Below are 17,738 nucleotides of genomic sequence, written 5' to 3' on the forward strand. Positions count from 1 at the left end.
ATTATGGCACTGGAAAAAAAGTATAACAAGTAGATGCGGATTCCTGTTGAGGTGCATATCAATATTTATTAACCCAATAGCTAAATAGTGAATTGGGGAAGCGGAAGTTAATATTTATGGTAAAGAACGATAATTTCTGATGTTCACTGAAACAAGAAATCTTTGTCCAATCCTTACTGAGGGAGAAAATTCCCATAGACGTGCACATGCAAATCTATACTTTGAGGCATGTAGGATTTAGATTTGTAAATCCCAAAACAGTTATGAGCCCAAAATGCTGAATGCAAATAGAATGAGGAAACTTTGTCCCTTAGTATAATAGAATTGCTGTTGCTGTTTGACATCTCATGTTTCCAGATCTTGAATTAATGTCACCAGAGATGGCTCCTGGAGCAATCTGGTATTTAAATTTGTCTGGCTCTTACCCCAGACACATTGGGTACAATGGAAAATGTTCAGTTTGATATGTAACCAATTTTCAAGCAATCTGGCTTCTTTCCAGAGAATAGTGAGAACCCATCCTAAACTGCACTATGCTTTGTTTGTTTTTAAACTTTATCTCCGAATTTCTTGTCAAGGATTTAAGAATTTTTTTAATGGTGGGATTCCTCTGGGTGAAAATGGTAATTACATTAACTACCGTATTTCTCTATTTGTTTTTATCCATAATACTCCACATTTTCAACTTTTTGGAGTATTGTTTTTATACAGCAGAGTAGATGAACATGAAAAAATCCATTCAACTGGATATCGGATACAAAGACTAGTGGTAATTTGTTAATGTGCTTCTCCAAGGGAGAAAATATCTATAATCCAGGGGCACCTTTAGGTTCTGAATCAAATTTCAGTGTTAGCATTGCTATCCTTAAAAGAAGTCCTCCAAAGTGAGACTTGGCAAGGGGTCATATAGTACAGCACCTAGGAAATTCACATGTATTGATGGAGTGCTGATGAGCGGGAGCAGTACTTGAGGCATTTACTATGTCCTGTCATTTTCCATTGCATAATCCATACCCTTATTAGTAATAGTAATGTGGGTGCATCAGGAAAACACATACTGCAACTGAAAACCTGTTCAGCTTTTGTTGTTGCTATTGGGTATAAATGCAACTGATGTATTCTGTAACTATCTGCCCAGAATTAATGTAGCCTGGCTAATGAATCTTAACTCTGATGTCTATTTTACGCCTCTGTGAATCCTAGCTTGTACTAGAGGCATTAAAGATTGGATTGCTGTTAATGTCATGTAGATAGAAGATTAAACAGGATTAAAAATGCAATATTTTGAATCTAAATTTATATTGTAACAGCAACTATTAATTTCAGGCCGTGTTGCTGTTTGGTGCCTTTGTGCACCTCAGAGTTTCTAATGGTATCTTGTGTGAATGGACATCTCCGCTTCTCCTTACTCATGACTCGTTACTAGGCAATTACTTGCTATAGGCTTTCTCTGCCTCATGAAGGACGACAGAGGCATTGTTCTCTGACAAAGTATCCGACAGCACCTTGTCCCAAAATAAAATAAGAACAAAAAATTGCTTTTGGTTTTCTAATCAAGTTAGGATTTTATTGTTCAATAAATTATGGAAGAGAAAACAAGCAGAAATTAAATCGTTAGACTTTAACGATATCACTCAAGGTCCTCAAAACATTTGGTGAAGTTATTCTATAAGCTTGGTTATAAAAAGAAATGTTAATTAAGACCATCTCAACCCTTAACTATAAATTACCCCAATAGAATCCTTGGTACTTAAGAACATCTTAGACAGCAGATGTTTATAAAATGGAACCTATTTGCCTCTGACGCTCCCATTTGAGTGGTGTCCTTTCCTGCTCACATGTCCCATTTATTATAGGGAATGTTCTTTTCAATATTATATTGGGCAAGAGGGTGAGGAAGTACTTCAAAGTAAATATTGATTTTACGTTAAAATCCATCCTATCAGTCACCTCCCCTCAAACAATCCAACTATCCTAAGAAGTTCTGACAAATCAGAATACCTTTATTTGTTCCCTGATTCAGGTCTTCAGTGTGATTATGGGAGGAAATTCACTGGAGCAATTATCCTTTGCAATCAAGGGCCAGTTTCTCTTCTTGGATAAATTAGACAGCTTCATTGACTTCTGTGAGCTATATCAGTTTGCACTAAAAAATAATTTGTCTCCACATTTTTTAAGGGGCCTCAATCCAGTTTCCCATACAACTTTGTAGGTGCAACATTGTGCACGCTATTACTTATGCATGCTGATGCTAGACTCACGTGTACTTAATATATGGAAACCTCACCGACATTTGCATATATAAATTCTTTTTCTTTACAGAGACACAGTGATAATGCACTAATGACTGAATGCATACAGATGTCATGTTTTGAAAATCTGTTTAATCTCATCTGATTCTTGGGTGGAGGACACCTAACGCTTGAGCAGGGATTCTTAAGAGCAATTAACAACATTCAAATATACCAGTAATGCTTAAAATCACTGTGTGACTAGATCTTCTCCAGACTTGTACAGAAATTGATTTTTGTTAGTCTTCCACTCAAGATAATACAGATTTATTCATACATTACAAATAAAATCATACGGCGATATATCCATCTGTACCATAAAACAATGCATAGATTCTTTTAATCAATGTTGAGAGACACTTAAGTCCAGATCTTCAAACATTATTTGGGTGCCTAAATCCCATTGACATCAATGGAAATTAGGCCCTTACATACCTTTGAGGATCTGGGCCAAAGGTAAGCATAGAAAGGACCTCAAAATGTTTAGTGTTCAAGCTAGGTTTCGATAAACATTCAGAAGTTAGGCTGCTTACCTGAACTACCTTGCATTTGCAAAATTCGCTGTAAAACCTCATGCAATTTCCACTTTCTATAGAGAAATACAGTGACAGCAACCTCCCTCTGTATTTTGGCATTGCCTCTACCAGTCCTGGCCAGAAACCAACAATTTGGAGAAAAAAAAAAAAAAAAAAAGAGAGAGAAATGTAGAGTGAAATCCTAGCCTCACTGAAGTCATGGGAGTTTTTCTATTGACTACAGTGGAGCCAGGCTTTCACCCACAGGATTTTCTGTCCCTTACAAAAGGTTCAGTTTGAGTTTGCAAAGTTTCAGGGAGTTCTGAGTATTTTAGAACTGGTGTGCACACCCTTAACTAAGACATCATTGACTTCAATGGAGCTATACAGATTTACACCAGTGTAGGATTTGGTTGTCAGCATGCTGTAAAGCAAAGAAAGAAGGCTACTATGAATACATAATATTTGGCACTTCTCATTTGAAAATCTTAAATCACTGAACATATTTAAGTGAACGTGTATGCAAGACGCTGGATTATGGAGGTACTGGGCTTCTTAGCTATCAGCATGCAGAGGTGGCATGTTTCCAACGCTGGAGAAAACTCTTGTTTAAACAACAAATTCTTTTGATAATTAGTAAATGTACTGTAGCCAGTGAAATTAAAAAATGTGAAAAGGAAATAGATCTAGGTTTTAAGCAAAATTAAGTTTTCCCCACTGTAAGTTTCCCTTTTTAACTCTGCTAGCTAAAAACTTAATAATCTATAACTGTGCCTCCAGATATAAAAAATCTTCTATGGGGATTTTGCAAGCTCACTGGAAATGCCCCATATTTGTGTTTTGATCTGTACAAGTTCAGCTTTCAATGAACTGTCAGCATCTATGAAGACAACTTTGCAATTGGGATACAGGGACAATCAGTAACCTAGGAAATTTTAAAACTGTATCATAAAATAGTATTTAGAATCTGTGACTTTGTAATATTGCTGCAAACTTTATTAAAGAGAAAGTATTTGTGCTGGAGGGGAGAAAAATAGGAACTCAGGGAATTATACAGCTGTATTAAAAATTAAACTAAATTTGGCTTTATGTTAAGCCTTTCATACTCAAGACATCTCAAAGTGCTTAAAAAGCAATGAGTTACTGGTGGTGGAGCCACTCTGTAGACAGCCTTTATGCACCCAACATGCACTCAAGCATAGCTTTGGACATTGCTAGGTCAAATTCTCAACTACCAAAAGGAAAAAAAAGAGTTTATTTTTGCACATGCAAATCTGCATTTGTGCATGCTAACTGGGTAATTGTGTGCCCACTCTCATTTTGTATGTGAGAAAGCAGGGTTTGCATGCATAGCAAGTGCCTGTCCGCATTTTGGGGCACAAAATTAGATGTCAGCAATAGAAGGGTTGAATGAAAAGCACCTAATAGTTAGGGCTGGCTGAAAATGTTCCATTGAAGCTGTTTTTCGATGGAAAATTGGGGTTTTGATTCAATGAAATTTTTCATGGTAAAATATCTATATATGAATACATTATATTTGTGTGTGTGTGTAAATATAAAATATGTATAAAACCCAGTAAATATACATTTATTGGCTCAGATTCTCAGCTGTGTCAAGCTTACACACTTGGCACAACTGAAGAGAGCAGCATAGGACTGCTGATCCTAGTCTGGGCAGGGGCCAAAACATCCCTGGTATAATTAAAGAGCTGTGTGCTCTGCCTTAACCCCATCCTGTCACTAGCATGCTCTTTCATGCCCCATCCAATCCCCATTATGCCCTGACCTAACCCCCAGCGCTATGTCAACAGGAGGGCTTCTCCCATCAATATAGCTACTGCTTCTCGCAGAGGTGGATTAACTACATCTACAGGAGAAACTCTCCCATTGGCAAAGCAGCGGCTTCAGAGAAGTGTCATAGTAGCGTGCAGCTGCACCGATGCAGCATTTTAAGTGTAGACTCGCCCTTTAGAACAGGCCAGCTCCATAATTGTGGAAGTATAAACACAGTCCTGTGGCAGCAAATTCCCCCCTCTCCCTGTGCTGTACACATCGGTAGAGAAGGCAAACCAGACTACTTTTTACATAATGAGCACTTTACAAATGGTTGAAACAAACTCCCAGAGCAAACAGATTTTTCCCATACCTCAGCTCATCCCAGTGCTGCGTTTGTGACTTCTGCCTGTGACAGCGGTATGAACTTTTGTTTCTCCTCTAATGTCAATCCTACAGGAATGAACTGAAGCTTGAGGAGGAAAAAATGCCACTGAATATAGAGCTCTTGTTCTGCAGAAGCTCATAGCAGCAACAATAGACAAAAGGGACAAAATTCATCCTTGCTGAAGGCAGTGGAGTTACATCAAGGATGAATTTGGCTCAACATCAGCTATATTGCATAGTGGTACCATATAGATGACAGTATATAATGTACCAATCACTGTGTCTGCCATTTGTTAAATGTAAAGAACACATTACTTCTCCCCCCCCCCCCAATGGTTTGAAGGCAGTCTGGAACTGTAATATGGCCCAGTTTTCTAAAACTGGATTCATAAATGTAGGCTCCCAAGTTCTTACTTATGTGCTAAAATAAGTGGCATGATTTTCAAAAGTGCTCAGAACCCAAAGGCTCCCATTGACTTCAACAGAAGACACAGCAGCCTGCTACAACCTATGGCTGGTACTGAAAGCCAGAGTGTGCAGATGTGCTGCCCCCCCTGCCTCCAGGTTGGGAGAGGATGGTGTTGAGTGCTCAGCACTCTTGAAAATATAGCCCTTTATGCCTTGGGATCTCTACACGGCTTTAGATGCTTTAGGGACCGAGTAAGGTTAAGAAGGCATTGCCCGTAGCGCCCTTGCGGCCATGCCAATGTAGCCCACTGGTCAGCTTTTAAGCAGCTGATGATCCACCCACTATCCTCAGCTTGATCTTAGTGAAAGCCTAGGAAATGCATGTTGGAGTGGGTTGGTAGCAAGACAGAAAATAAAATAAAAGCAATCCTGAATTTGAATGAAATATGTTAAACTGTACTGCTCGATATATAATTCGCCCCATTATGTTATAGGAGCTGTATTCATTACTCATTACTGAAACAACACTTCCATTTTAATTAACTGGCCTAACCCTGAAGTCCAGACTAATTGACTCCAATCAGAGTTTTTTCTGAGTAAAGTCTGTATAAAAATCATGTGATGCTTTCTGGATTTTAGAGACATGGGACTGAATAGAGCGTGTCTAATAGGGCCCTTAGTTCATCCGGCAGCCTCATGCCTTGGTAATGGCATTTGCAGAGGTCACAGCAGTTTTCTCCTCTAGTACAGGCAATGGAAAACAGTTTCAAATTCAATGCTCAAAAGAAGGAGCTGTCGGTGCCGAGGTTTATACACTACCAGTTGCTCAATAGCAACAGGGACTTCAACAGAAATCCTATACAACAAAATACTAGAGGGCAGAATAATATGCTCTACTCAGCCAATACCCTGGGATGAGATGCGTGAGCTAGGCACATTTACATGTCAATTGATAGTTTTTCTTTACATTGTCTACAGATGACATAATTTCCCTTTAAAGAACAAAGAGCAACAAGACTTGAACTTCTCCATTCTTTTTTCAATAGGGTTCTGGCCTCTAGGAACTGCTGTAATAAAACTACTAATCATACAGTGATACTAACCTCCCAAAGCAGGCAGGGAAGGTCAAGAGGGCACAGGCCCCATTTCTCCTCCACACCGGCTAGAATAATGGGGCTGAGGGAGAGCACACTTCATCCTTGAAAGTGGTGCATCAGAGGCAGCTCTGGTCTCTTATTTATTGGTGTTCCCAGAGGCTGTGTGACTCACTCGGTCACAATGGGCCTGTTTCTCATTTACACCAGGGCCACTATATCACTCTGGCAGTGTAAAAAGCTCTCAACCTGGGTGTAAATAACGCTTAGGCTAGGTCGACACTAGAGACCTATATTGGTATAAATACATCGCTCAGGGATGTGAAAAATCCACATCCTGCAGCCATATAGTTCTACTGACCTAACCCACTGCGTAGACAGTGCTATGTCAATGGAAGGGCATCTCCTGTCGACACGGCTACCGCCTCTCAGGGCGGTGGATTGACTACGCTGACTGGAGAAGCTCTCCCATTGGCATGTTAGTGTCTTCACTAAAGTGCTACAGCAGTGCAGCTGTACATGAAGCCAAGCCCTTATGCTCTAAGGTTTCTTTTCACTATCAGGGTGGTGTAAAATGGCATTAGTGTAAATGACACGCAGGCCCAATGTCCCCTGGAGCTCCCATGAGGACTGAGTGCCTTTGCAGCCCCTTATAGGGCTGTAGCTTTGCAGCCACAAGCTAGTCCTAGTAGCTGTAGTCAGTAGTACAGGAAGCACATCTCCTTCCTCTGAGTCAGAGGAAGTAGTCAGGAAGCACATCTCCTTCCTCTGAGAACATTTTTACTTCTTTTTTTTTTTTAAACTGATTGAGTTTTTTTTGCTTTTCTCCAAAATATGAAGAGGGAATAAGGAAATGGAACGGGAGTAGGTATTAAGGAAATTAGTCCTCAGCTAGGGCTAAGTAAGTCCATGTGAATAACATTAAAGCTAAATTATCCGTCAGCTTGGTATGTTACTATGAAAAATGCCTATTGCTCAAAAGTAACAGAATCATCAATGGAATTTGTTAAAGGATGTAAATATTTGAATTTATGTTAGAGAATTTGACATTTCAAAATTAGCTTTGTTTATAAATAAGATTCCAAGTGCACATGGTATGTCAGGGAAGACTGTTAGAATTAGTATTCCAAATGCTTTAAATCTCAGCTGGCCAACCTATGACTTAGAGACTGAACATGGGCTGAATCCATCAAAAAAGTCTGGACCACCACTCGGGGTGAGTATGCTCACTGGCAGACAAAGAACTTTCCCCTGCTCTTCACTTTTCTCCCAAAGAGCAGATGTGATAAAAATTTTCACTGCTATGGCAGCATTCAGATATAAAATATTGTGACAAAGTTCCTGCTCTACCTTCGTGGGTCTTGCGCTTATTGGCGGATTTGCTCACCTTGGAGCTTCACGGCAGCCCTCAGCTTGGCCGTTTTTCTGAACCCACAGTCCAGGTCGACTCCTCCTGTGTCTGACCAGGAGTTGGGACGATTTGGGGGGAACCCGGCCCACCCTCTACTCCGGGTTCCAGCCCAGGGCCCTGTGGAATGCAGCTGTCTAGGGTTTCTACTGGAACAGCTGTGCGACAGCTACAGCTCCCTGGGCTACTTCCCCATGGCCTCCTCCCAATACCTTCTTTATCCTCACCATAGGGTCTTCCTCCTGGTGTCTGATAATGCTTGTATTCCTCAGCCCTCCAACAGTCCACGTTCTCACTCTCAACTCCTCACACCACAAACTGAAGTCAGCTCATTTTTAAAACCCAGGTGCCCTGATTAGCCTTCCTTAATTGATTCTAGCAGCTTCTTGATTGGCTGCAGGTGTTCTAATCAGTCTGTCTTAATTGTCTCCAGAAGGTTCCTCATTGTTCTGGAACCTTCCCTGTTGGGAAACGGAACGTCTTTTGCTTGCTCCTCAGCTATCTGCTTTCTATTCTTTCCTAAAGCCCCCTGGCCTGGATTTTTCTTACTTTTTGCACCTGCCTTATTCCCCCCCCTACCGGGCCAGACGCTTTTTTTTGTTTCTTTTGATTTCTGTTTTTTTTTCCGTTTACGTGCTGTCGGCCCTCAGCTTGCCGCCAGCCCCCCCCCCCACGCCTGCTTTCGGGCGCAGCTATTTGCCTCAGCTGAGCCCCCGGAGGAGGGGGGGAAAGATTGCCGATTTTGCTGTCCGGGGGCGGGGGAGTGGAAACCCCCAGACCCAGCCGTTTTGCTAGCAGCTCAGACTTTACAACATTCTCAGCATGCCAGAAGCCTTGGAACACAGCCAACACAGCTGGAGAAGAAGATTTCAGAAGACAGGAGAAATAATCCAGGAGAGCTATAAATCATCGTGAAGGGGGCCGTAAGACTGAGTAACTTTCTGAATTATACTCTTGTGGGGGGGAGTTTGACTGTGGTTTCCTTGCATTTGTGGCAGCACAGGGGGTGTGGCGTGGAGACCTCCCCCCCGATCCATCGGTGCCGCTAACTCCCCACCCTTACTACAACTGTCACGGCCCCCCCGCCGTCCGTCCCTGCTGGCAACCTGCCATCTCCCTTCGGATCCAGCTGTTCGTTTTGAACTTTGCCTTCCGGACTGGACATAACAGCCGACCACCCGAGACTCTTTGGACAAACATGTGTGGGTCTGCACCTCCCCCCCGGATTGCTTATCCCACAGCTTGCCCATATTACCGGACCCCGATTTTGTTCCCCCCCCCCGCCAGTCCAACCCCCTCGGCTTTCCCCCACCCCCCTGCCTGCAGCACATAGGGAGGAGCGGCTGCTCCGCTTCTCTCCTTCCCCCTTTTCCTTCCGGTGTCTCCCTGTCTCTCCCTGCTCACAATGGCAGGGAACGAGAGGGGCGAGACCGCTTCAACAAAATTAGTTGTCCCTCCCCCACCACCACCCCTGCCCCACCCCCAAGGCCCCCCCCACCATCACTATTGTCAAGATACTTGCCACCCCCCCCGCTGGGGCACCGGCAGCAGTAGGCACCTGGGTGATCGCTGCTGCTGCGGCACCCACCGCCCCCCCAGATTCTAGGAAACCCCCCCGGGTTGGCCGGAAGGGCCAGGGCGGGAGGAAAGGAAAGGGCCCTGCTAAAACCACTGAGTCCTCTATGGCAGAGGCTGCCCCCACCGCTGTGGCCTCGTCATCAACCGTGGCGTCCCTCCCTGCGTTTCCCTCCACCAGCTCTGCGATTGTCCCTCCCCCGGCCCCCAGGACGTATGCCCGGGCGGCAACGGGCTCCCCACTGCCTGCCGCCTCGTCATCTCGCCCCCCCCCCCGCCTCCGCCACCATCACCAGCGGCCGGGGCCCTTTCCCCGCCTTGACCAGGAGGCACGGCGTCCGTTGCCCCCTGATGCCCGCCTCGCCCCACGTTGAGACATACGTGCAGGCGTTGGCGAAGGTGGTAGGACCCACGGCTATTGTGGCGGCCTCCAAGATGTATGGGAAGGTTGTTTTTTTCTTAGCTTCAAAAGATGCCGCCCAGGAGGCGGTGGAGAGGGGCCTGACGGTGGGGGGGGTGTTTGTCCCCCTAGAACCATTAGAAGACCTGGGCGTTCGCCTCGTCCTTACCTCCGTTCCTCCCTTCTTACCCAATGCTGCCCTGTTACCCGCTCTCTCCACTTTGGGGAAACTTGTCTCTGTCATCAGCCCTCTCCCGTTGGGCTGCAAGGACCCCACCCTCCGTCACATTTTTTCGTTCCGCCGGCAAGTGCAGCTTCTACCGCCGGCAGGGGCGCGTGACGAAGAGGCGCTTGAGGGGTCTTTTCTAGTCCCCTACCAGGGAGCCCGCTATCGGGTCTTTTACTCTACCGGAGAGGCCCGGTGCGACCTCTGCCGCTCAGCGGGGCATGTCTGCAGAGACTGTCCTTTGGCCCGGGGGGGAGGGGCACCCGAAACCCCCGAGACCCGGCAGGGCATCGGCCCCATCGCTGCCGACGCCCCTGGCTGCCCGGCACCTGAAACCAACCCTCCTCCTACTCGACCCATCGCGGCTCCCGTCCGGGCCCAAGAAATACCTTCCCTACAACGCCCGGGCGAGCAAGGGAGTTCCACCCTTGCTAGTACCAATCCAACAGAGCCCATGGAGGAGGGTGTGGCAAGGATATTACCGGGTACAGGAAAGGGCCAGCCCCAAGGAGAAACCCCCGCCCCTCATGCTGCCTCACCGCTACCCCCCCGAACCCCTGAACCATCGCCTCCGCCCCCCGACATGACCCCTGCTAACCAACCCCCAGATGATGCTACAGAGGGCTGGACCCTAGTCCAGGGGAAGCGAAGCAACCAGAAGGCTCGAGCTCCGCTGCATCCATCCGACGCGGAAGCCCCCCGGAAGACCAGGAAAGGGGGCTCTGCTATCGAGCCTCCCGCCATGGCCACGAGCGAGATTCATCCGCTTGTGTCGGGAGGGGAAGACAGACTGGCATTGGAGGGCAGAATCCCCCCTCCACAGGAGACCCTCCCCTCCGAGACTTCTGAGGTCGCCCCTTCTGCCTGGATACCACCCGAACCCCCGCGGACTCCGAGGCGACCGTTGAGGCGGGCCCTAGAGGAGAGGCCCCCGGGGTGGCAGGAACTGGCCTCTCCCCCATGTACATGGAGATTGAGGCCCTAGATTTGACCCCGGTCACCCAGGGAGGGGATGATCTGCTGCCAGCTGGCCTTGAGCTGGGCAACCTTACCCCAGCCTCCCTTTCCCCATGCTCCCTCCCCCTAATTGCCTTCCCAGGTGAGCACCCTGCAGAAGGTGGTCCACCACCTGATGCCATGGCTGCTAAGACCACCATGGAGCCAGCGCCTAGCATTATTGGGAGCCCCCTCCCTTACCCCTTAACCCTTGACTCTGCTCAGGAGGCACTTTCCTTTAGCTGCTTGCCTCCTGAACCCCAGAGCCTTACCCCTGCCCCTGCCCAAGTCCCCTCCTCCTGCAATGTTAATGCTGCCCCTGGGGTTATTTCCTTTCCGCCTTTCACAGATTCCCCCCAGGGAGCAGTCTTTGCACTTTCTAGCCGCGACCCATTAGGAGTGGCAATTTTTCCCCTGCCATTCCCCTCCACCCCAAGGCGTGAAATGAATTTAATAACCCCAGCCTGTCAGACGCCCCGTCGGCGGTCCGCACCCTGTCTACCCGCCTTAGCGGACCACGAGGCTGTATTAAGAATCCCACCAGGGAACACCTCGGGAATCGTAACCCCACCCCCCCATGAGCTGCGGCATGCACTACGGAAGTTCCTGGAGCACACCCGTGGTGCCCGCAATAGGGCACAGCTGGCTCTTCAGCTATGGGGGGACTTTGATCAAATCCTCCAGGCCACAAGGGCCCTTATAAAGGAGGGCAGGGGGCAAGGAAGGCGCAGTGCTGCGGCCTACAAGCGAGCCCGCAGCTTCCGACGCGATCTACTCACCCACGGGATGGGTCACGGGTTGCTGCGCAACCCGCCAGAGGCCCTGAACACCCCCGCCAACACGAAACCCCCACCTCCCCAGCCCTCCGCGTGACGTCTCTTATTATTGCAACCCTGAATACCAGGGGCTGTAGGATGGCTCTCCGCAGGTCCCAGGTGCTCTCTTACCTTCGGGAAGGAGGTACTCTGTAGTTTTCCTGCAGGAGACCCATACGGACCCAGCCGCCGAGGACAGGTGGCGGCTGGAGTGGGGGGACGGGGTATACTTTAGCCACTTCGCGACCTGGCAAGCTGGAGTGGCGACCCTGTTCTCCCCCAACCTATGGCCTGAGGTGCTAGGGGTCAATGAGGCCGTGCCAGGCCACCTGCTGCACCTTCGAGTCCGTATGGAGGGGCTCGTGGTCAATCTTGTTAACATCTATGCCCCGCAAATGAGCTCCAGGTGGCCACAATTTTATCAGCGGGTGTCCGACTTTCTTGGCACCCTGGATTCGCACGAGTGCCTGGTCCTGGGAGGGGACTTTAACACCACCCTCAAGGAACGGGACCGCTCAGGGGCCGAACCGAGCCCGGCCGCCGTGAATATTCTCCAAGGGATAGTTGAACATCACTCCCTAGTGGACGTCTGGCGTGACCATCACCCAGATGACACCTCCACGTTCACCTTTGTCCAGGTGGAGGCCCATCGTTCACACCACTCTCGGTTGGACCGTATTTACTTATCCCGTTTCCATCTTTCACAGGCCCACTCCTCCGCCATTCGGCCGGCCCCATTCTCCGATCATCATTTAGTCACCGTAACGGTCTCCCTCCGTGCAGAGAGACTGGGGCCGGCCTATTGGCACTTTAATAACAGCCTGTTGGAGGACGAGAGCTTTGTGATGTCCTTCCGGGAGTTTTGGCTGGCCTGGCGAGAGCAGTGGCGTGCCTTTCCCTCGGTGCGGCGATGGTGGGATCTCGGGAAGGTGCGCACCAAGCTCTTCTGCCGTGATTACACTTGGGGCACCAGCCGACGGCGAAATGCGGCGATAGAGCAGTTGGAACGGGAGGTCTTAGAGATGGAGAGGCGCCTGGCCGCCAACCCCGAGGACCCGTCCCTCTGCGGAGTGTGCCGGGAAAAGTGGGAGGAGCTCCGGGCCCTCAAGGACCACCGGGCCCGAGGTGCCTTCGTTCGATCCCGCATCCGCCTCCATCGGGAGATGGACCGCAGCTCCCGCTTCTTCTATGCCCTGGAGAAAACGAGGGGGGCCAAGAAACACGTCACCTGCCTTCTTGCGGAAGACGGCACCCCCCTCACGGATCCAGAGGAGATGTGTGCGAGGGCCCGTGACTTCTACACAAGCCTTTTCTCCCCAGATCCGACCGATCCTGGCGCTTGCGGGGTGCTCTGGGAGGAACTCCCCACGGTCGGCATGGGCGACCGAGACCGACTAGAGCTGCCTCTCACCCTGGCCGAGTTCTCGGAAGCCCTCCGTCGCATGCCCACTAATAAATCTCCGGGCATGGACGGGCTGACCGTGGAGTTTTACCGCACGTTCTGGGACATTCTCGGCCCAGACCTAGTCACCGTCTGGGCTGAGTCCTTGCAGAGCGGGGTCCTCCCTCTGTCGTGCAGGCGAGCGGTGCTCGCTTTGCTGCCGAAGAAGGGGGACCTCCGCGATCTACGAAACTGGCGTCCCGTCTCACTCCTTAGCACGGATTACAAATCGTAGTGAAAGCAATCTCGCTGCGGCTAGGGTCCGTGATGGCGGACGTGATCCACCCAGACCAGACCTATACTGTCCCGGGTCGCAGCATTTTTGACAACCTATTTCTAGTCCGAGACCTTCTGGAACTCGGGCGGAGAGACGGTCTGTTGTTCGCCCTCCTGTCTCTTGCTCAGGAGAAGGCGTTTGACAGAGTAGACCATGGGTACCTCCTGAGCACTCTGCAGGCGTTTGGATTCGGACCTCAGTTTGTGAGTTTTTTCCGGGTGCTGTATGCCTCCGCGGAGTGTTTGGTTAGGCTCAACTGGACCCTGACTGAACCAGTCAGCTTCGGGCGAGGAGTGCGGCAGGGGTGCCCCTCTCGGGCCAGTTGTACGCTCTGGCAATCGAGCCTTTCCTCTGTCTCCTCCGCAGGAGGATGACGGGGTTGGTGCTGCGGGAGCCGGAGCTGCGGCTGGTCCTGTCGGCGTACGCCAATGACGTACTCCTCGTGGTCCAGGGCCCAGGCGACTTGGCGCGAGTGGAGGCCTGCCAGGCCATCTATTCGGCAGCCTCCTCCGCCCGAGTCAACTGGGTCAAGAGCTCTGGCTTGGCAGTGGGGGACTGGCGGCAGGTAGGCTCCCTCCCACCCGCACTTCAGACCATCCAGTGGAGTGCGGGCCCACTGCTCTAGCTCGGCGTTTACCTTTCCGCCACGCACCCTTTCCCGCCGGAGAACTGGCAAAATTTAGAGGGCGGGGTGATAGAGCGGATCCGGAAATGGACGAGGCTACTCCAATGTCTCTCCCTCCGAGGGAGAGTGCTGGTGCTTAACCAACTAGTCCTGTCCACGCTCTGGTACCGGCTCAACAGCCTGGCCCCGGCCCCGGGTTTCCTGACCCACCTTCGGAGATTGATTCTAGAGTTCTTCTGGTCAGGAATGCATTGGGCCCCTGTTGGAGTTCTTCATCTACCCCTGAAGGAAGGAGGGCAGGGCCTGAAGTGTCTGTACACTCAGGTCTGCGTTTTCCACCTCCAGGCCCTGCAGAGGCTCTTTTATAGTGCACGTAGTTCGGCGTGGAGCATACTGGTGCACGCTTTCCTGCGCCGCTTCCAAGGGCTTCGATACGACCGGCAGCTCTTTTATCTTTCTCCAAGGGGTTTTCCGCGAGACCTCTCCGGGCTGCCGGTCTTCTACCAGGACCTCCTCCGGACCTGGAAACTGTTTCTAACAACCAGGTCCGTGGCGGCCACCGTGGGAGCAGATCTCCTCACGGAGCCCCTGCTACACAACCCCCAGCTCCGTGTGCAGGTGGCGGAGTCCTGCTCGGTGCGCCAGAGGTTGGTCCTGGCGGAAGTCACGAGGGTCAGAGACCTCCTGGACTATGACCGCAGAGACTGGCTGGATCCCCTGACGCTCGCTCGGCGCATGGGGCTCTCCAGCCCCCGTACCCTCCGGTGCGTACTTCAGGAGGTGAAGGCCGCCTTGACCCCCGCTGCTCGGGCTTATGTCAACCGAGCCTTGCGCGAGGGCACACCCCACCCATCCTCTACCCCAGGCCCGCCGGACCTTTCCATTGGGCCCCTACTGTGCTGATCCCAACAAACCCCTCACTCTTTCACTGCAAGCCGGCTGCATGAACTGCAGCCAGTCAGTTTCCAGAGAGGGGAGGTTGGCCCATGAAGCGTCCTGCGATTGTAGGGCCTTTTTCCGATCCTCAGTACATTAACGTATCCGGGCGGAGTTCCTCTGGGCGGCGTCCACCAACTCCCTTGACGCCTTCGAGGAGCGGTGGGTGCTCTCCGGGGTTCTCTGCTCGGTGACCCCATCCGGCTCCCTCCGTCTGACCCTTTGATTGAGGGGAAGAGCGAGAGACGCCAGTCCCAGCCGTTGCCACTGTGGATACCATCATTACAGTCATCTAGGAGGGGTCCTATAATACATGGGTGTCTACCCCCCCACCCCTAAACCGCCCACCCCGCAGCCGTGCATTCTTGCTGGGCACTCTCAGGAGAGGGAGGATCGGTGACACTGGGCGCGGCACTAGGTAACTCGAGGGGGTGGAAGACCACGAGTGTCGAGGAAGCCCCCCCGCTCTGGGCCCAGGCTAGCCTGAACACTTCTCCCTCCTGAAAGCTGCTGTGTTATACCTTCTGTTTCCGTTGTTTTGTTGCATAGTTTGTTTTGTTTCCTTTGGTAATTCTTGTAAGTGTTACAAATAAACTTCTTTTCTGTTTAAAAAAAAAAATAAAAAACCTTCCCTGTTACCTTATCCAGGGAAAAAGGACCTACTTAGCCTGCTCTCCTGCTGCTGCCCTCTGGCCTGGGCTTTCCTTGCTTTTTGTCCCTGCTTTCAGCTTCCCCCCCGACCGGGCCAGATGCTCTCCCCCCTTTCTTTTCCTTTTGTTGTTTTTTTCTTTCTCCGCTGTTGCTAGAGTGCTGGCCGGCTGCCGGCCGGCTGTTAGCCCCCCCACCCCCGCCCACCCTCGGACGCTGCTGCCGCTCCAGCTGAAACCCCCCCCCCGAGAGAGAGGGGGGGCCTGCTGGCCTGCTTCCCCGGAGGGGGGGAGTGGAAGGACCCAGCCCCCAGACCCAGCCGCTTGCTGTTTGTCTGCGGACCCATCTCGGGTTTAGAGGAATCTTATCACTTGCTCCGGCATTTCTGGAATGCAAAAAAGAAAACCCGGAACAGACAGAGAAACAGCCGTCTACCAGAGGAACACCGCCAGGGGAACTTATAAATCGCCGTGGATGGGGCCCAAGACTGAGTAACTTTTGAACTGTGCTCTCGTGTGGAGGGAGGCCTTGACTGTGTCATGACTGTGTTTGTAGGGATACGGGGTGTGGCACAGAGCTGCCCCCGATCCATCTGTGTCTTCCCAAACCCCACACTACCATCTTCACAACTGCCTCCTCCACCGTCATTGCTGGCTGTTTAACATCTGCCTCTGGACTTAGCTGCTCGCCCTGATTCCACCGTGTGGGCTAGAAGCACCAGCCAATCAAACAGAACTCTCTGGACAAGCATACGGTGGTTCATGTGCCCCCCCCCACTGCCCATCCCACAGCCTGTCCCTTTTTAACTGACCCCAACTCCTGTTAACCACCTGCCACCACCCCCGCTGGGGCATCGGCAATGGAGGGCACCGGGATGACCTCCGCCACTGCCATGCCCACCGCCTCCCCAGACTCTAGGGGAGCCCCCCAAGTTGGTAGGAAAGGCCAGAGCAAGAAGACACGGAAGGGCCCCGCCAAAACCACCAGGCCCTCCGTGGCAGGGGCCCCGCCCCCCCCATGGCTGCGGCCCCGCCACCGACCACAGCGACCCTCCCCTTCACCAGCTCTGCGAGTGTCCCTCCCTCACCCCCCAGGATGCAGCCCTCCTGCCTGCCGCCTCGTCATCTCTCCCGGCCACCACCTCCACCAGCATCAACAGCAGCTGGGGCCCCTTCCCCACCATGACAAGGAAGCACGGTGTCTGATGCCTCCTGGTGCCTGCCTCACCCCACGTGGAGACCTACGTGCAGGTGTTGGTAAGGGTAGCAGGGCCCTCGGCCATTGTGGCGGCCTCCAAAATGTATGGGAAGGTCGTCTTCTTCTTAGCATCGGAGGCTACCGCCCAGGAGGCGGTGGAGAGGGGCCTGGTGGTGAGGGAGGTGTTTGTCCCCCAAGAGCCGCTAGAGGACCTGGGCGTCCGCCTGGTCCTGACCTCTGTCCCTCCTTTTCTCCCCAATGCTGCCCTGTTACCCGCCCTTTCCACCCTGGGGAAACCTGTTTCTGTCATCAGCCCTCTCCCGTTGGGCTGCAAGGACCCCACCCTCCATCACATCTTTTCCTTCTGCCGGCAAGTGCAGCTTCTACTGCCGTCAGCGGTGCGTGATGGAGAGGCGCTCAAGGGGTCCTTCCTAGTCCCCCACCAGGGGGCCCATTACTGGGTGTATTTCTCCATGGGGGAAGCCCGGTGCTACCTCTGTCAGGCATCGGGGCATGTCCGGAGGGACTGCCCCTTAGCCCAGCAAGGAGGGGCATCTGGGATCCCCGAGACCCGGCAGGACATCAGCCCCGTCATTGCCAACACCCCTGGCCGCCCGATACACTAACCTGCCCCCGCTCCTCTTTGGACCACCACTCAGGCCCAAGGGGCACCTCCCCTATAACGCCCAGATGAGCAGGAGAGCCCCACCCTCGCTGATGACAATC

The sequence above is a fragment of the Lepidochelys kempii genome, chromosome 5 (genome assembly GCF_965140265.1).
Source record: "Lepidochelys kempii isolate rLepKem1 chromosome 5, rLepKem1.hap2, whole genome shotgun sequence".
In the NCBI taxonomy this organism is placed as follows: Eukaryota; Metazoa; Chordata; order Testudines; family Cheloniidae; genus Lepidochelys; species Lepidochelys kempii.